The sequence below is a fragment of the Moschus berezovskii genome, chromosome 12 (assembly GCF_049115385.1).
Source record: "Moschus berezovskii isolate FMDL1 chromosome 12, NW_MosBer_1.0, whole genome shotgun sequence".
NCBI classification, from domain to species: domain Eukaryota; kingdom Metazoa; phylum Chordata; class Mammalia; order Artiodactyla; family Moschidae; genus Moschus; species Moschus berezovskii.
Genome location: NC_142471.1, coordinates 29,822,930 through 29,826,934, shown reverse-complemented (window position 1 = coordinate 29,826,934; position 4,005 = coordinate 29,822,930). Strand labels below are relative to the sequence as shown.

The window sequence follows — 4,005 nt, the reverse complement described above, 5'->3', positions numbered from 1 at the left end:
GTTATAGAAACTTATTAATTCAGATTAGTATAAACTTTAGAATGTTATATGTAGTCCACATGGTAACCACCAAGAAAATATCTAAAGAACATATACAAATAGAAATGAGAAGTAATCAAGATGTGTCATTACAAAGAAAAGGCAGTAATAGAGAAAAGGGGAGGGGAAAGCTCTTAAGATACAAAGAAAAGAATAGCAAAAGTAGTTTGGCCATCCCTAGCAAAGACTGTTCACACATGGCTGGTGGGAATGTAAAATTGTTCAGTCACTATACATTCCTCTTTTGAGTATGTTTCCAAAAGTAATGAAAGTAGATGCTCAAAGAGATACTTATTTGTACAGTCACTTTAATAGCAGCTGTATTTACAATAGCCAAAACGGAAGCAATCCAAGTGTCCATCAATAGAAGGATAAATAAAAGATAAAGAGGACAGTTTTTAAAATAAAAATAAGTTTAAAAAAATGACACAAAATAAGCAGAGAAGATCTAACAGAGATAACAAGAATTCCTAGATAACCAAGTAAAGAGAATCATGCTTAAAAATTATATTTCAAGAAAACTCTGTAGTGTGAGTGCCTGACAAGAAGCTGTTAATTGCTGACACCTCCATTTCAAAGACATCCATCTTAAACATACTGCCAGCTGTATGACCCAGCTACAAGCAAAACAGATAAGCAATCAGGCTGTCCCACCCCTGGAATTCCCCTTTTTTTAATAATAGAAAGTCCTGTGTCCTAGCTGTCCCCAACCTTTTTGGCACCAGAGACTGGTTTTGTGGAAGATTATTTTCCCATAGACCTGGGGTAGGGGGATGGTTTTGGGATAATTCAAGAGCATTACATTTATTGTGTACTTTATTATTATTACACGGTGATATATAATGAAATAATTCTACAACTCACCGTAATGCAGAGTCAGCGGGAACCCTCAGCTTGTTTCCCTGCAACTAGATGACCCTGTCTAAGGGTGGTGGGAGAGTGATGGGAGTGGCAGACGAAGCTTCACTCCCCCCCACCTCTCACCTCCTGTAGAGCAGCCGAGTTCCTAACAGGTGGCTGGCCACCTCTGTCCTAGATAAATGACCATTCTACCATATCTGCTTTTCCCTTCCCATGCCCTGGTCCCACTCTTATACTTGAAATTTGCCAATACTGAGGCAGGCACAAAATCTCAGGTACCCTATCCTGGGAACTTAATAAAGGCAGAATCCTCCAGATTTGTGCTCCCCCCTACTCTACCCATGACCAACTCTGTGGCCCTGGATAGTGCTGTACCCTGTAGGATCTTTGAGTAACCTTGTTCTTTAAAGTTACCTGATGGTTTTTGCTGAGGTGCTCCCTGCAGTCATAGTTAAGAACCACAGGGCTGTTCCAGCCACAACATTGGCTCTGGTCCAGGAAATGTCTGGGGGGGCTCTCCACAAGTAACAGGGACCCAGGCAAGTGTCTCAGGCATTCCTATCCAACATTATCACTATGAGTAGGCTGAGATGGACACAACACTTGCCTAAAAATGTTTAAAACTATATATTGAAAGAGCAGAGACTCGTGTGCCAGAGAATAACAACTCAGAATAACCTACATCAATATGTACTTGTAAAATTACCAGATTTTAAAGAGGAAAAAAATTCCTTTGAGCATTTTGGCAAAAAGACCACATTACTTATAAAGGAGAGAGAATTAGGTCATTATTAGATGTTGACAGCAACACCTTATCCTAGAAGAAAATGGATATAAAATATATTTAAGATAGTCAAGGAAAGAAAATGTGAACAAAAAGTTTTATATCTAGCATAACTAATTTTTAAGCATAAAGGCACAGACAAATCTATCAACATGCAGGAACTCAGAAAATGTTGTTCCTATGACACCTTCCCAAGGAATCTAGAGAATGCACTTATGATACCAGAATGGAAAGTATGAAATAGATATGAAAGATGATAAAAATACTAATTATCAAACCCAGAGGATAGGGCAGCAGTTACAGAAAAAGAATTAACTTTTACAGTATAAAATTTAAAAAAAGATTTAAAATTAGTGTACTTATGGTGTAGCTACTCTGGAAAACAGTGTAAAGTTTCTTCAAAATGTTAAAAACTATGATCCAGCTATTCCACTTGTGGCTTTTTATCAGCAGAAATGAAAGCACTAACTTGAAAATATACATGCACCCCCATGTCCTTTGCAGCACTGAACATGGAAGCAAACTAAGTGTCCATCGATGAATGAATGGATAAAGAAAATGTGATATACACACAATAGAATATTAATCACCCATAAAAGAGAAGTTTTGTCATTTGTGACACCATGAGTGGACCTTGAAGATTATCATGCCAAATGAAGTAAGTTGGACAGAGAAAGATAACTATTGAGTACTATATGATCTTACTTATATGTGGAATCTAAAAAGACAAAATGGTAATAAAAACCTAAACATATAGATACAGAGAAAAGATTTAGTGGTTTCCAAAGGTAAAGGGTTAGGGTAAAGGGTAAAAAGGGTGAAGGTGATCAAGAAGTACAAACTTCCAGTTATAAATAAGTCACGTCTAGTTGCCATCTTGCATCCCCATGTGTGTGCGCCTAACTAATCTCAGCTGGTCTGCCCAAGACCACCTGAGCACCAAACCTAGTCCCCAGCGCAGCCCCATTTCCGCTCCAGCAAGATGAAAGAAACTGTCATGAACCAGGAGAAAGTTGCCCACACAAGTGTGCATTGCTGCAAAAGGAACTGCTTGCAGAAAGAAGAAGGTAGTTTGTAGAACAACCATGGCAGATGACAAAAAACTTCAGTTCTCTTTAAAGAAGTTAGGGTTAGATAATATCCCTGATATTGAAGAGGTGAGTAGGTTCACAAATCAAGGAACATTGATCCACTTTAACAACGCTAAAGTTCAGGCATCTCTGGCAGCAAACACTTCCACCATTATAGGCAATGCTGAGACACAGCAGCTGACAGAAATGTTACCCAGCATCTTAAACCAACTTGGTGCAGATAGTATGACTAGTTTGAGGAGATTCGTCAAGCTCTGCCCAAACAATCTGTGTACAGAGGAGCGCCACTTGCCAGAGAAGATGATGATGATGATGAAGGTACAGATCTAGTGGATAATTTTGAAGAGGCTTCTAAGAATGCAGCAAACCGAATTGAGTCAACCTCTGAAGAAGATAAATCTTAAAAGAAATTATTGGGAGCTGCACTTTTCTATTATGACTGCTTTTAAAATTTTGTTTATAGATCTGATAAAATCTAGATCTCTAGTGTCTTTAAGCCCAGCCACTGGACACTGCAGCTTTTTTCAGTTTTTGCTTATATACAATTCATTCTTTGCAGCTAATTAAGATGAAAGCCTCAGAATAAAGTTTGAAATAAAGATTAATAAAGTTCTTTGCTTAATAAAAAAAAGTCACAAGGAAAAAATGTAACTATATGTGGTGATGGATGGAAATGATTATTGTGATGATCATTCTGTAATATAAATATTGAAACATTATATTATACACCTGAAACTAATACAATGTTATGTGAAGTATAACTAAAAAAAAATTATCATTCCCAAATGTCAGTGGTACAAAGGTTGAGAAACCCTGATTTCAGTCATTTGATTTAAAACAGCTGAAAGAAATGTACTAATTGTGGTGAAGTGCTTATTTGAAGAAGCACTGCCTTTAAAGTTTTCAGGAGGTTGTATTATAGTTGTGCCTGATAGATATATTGATCAGATATCATGTTCTTCATCCTATTCATTTTTTTCTTGGAGCATTAAAGGGCATTATAAAAACCATAATAATCTGGTTTCCACCTTAAGAAGCTGAAAAACTATACAATAGAGAATATTAGCAATAAAAATAAATGAAGTAATGATACATGCTACAAGGTAGATGAACCTTAAAATATACTAATTAAAAGAAATTAATCACCAGGGGCTGTATATTGGTAATATGATGTCATATATTTGAAATGCCCAGAATCAGTCAGTCAGTTCAAGTCACTCAGTTGTGTCC

General features: G+C 36.8%; 1 pseudogene; it reads left to right on the top strand.

Moving 5' to 3' along the window:
• Positions 1 to 2,666: 2,666 nt before the first annotated feature.
• LOC129555726 (transcription factor BTF3 pseudogene) lies at positions 2,667 to 3,424 on the top strand (annotated as a pseudogene).
• The last annotated feature ends 581 nt before the right edge of the window (positions 3,425 to 4,005 follow it).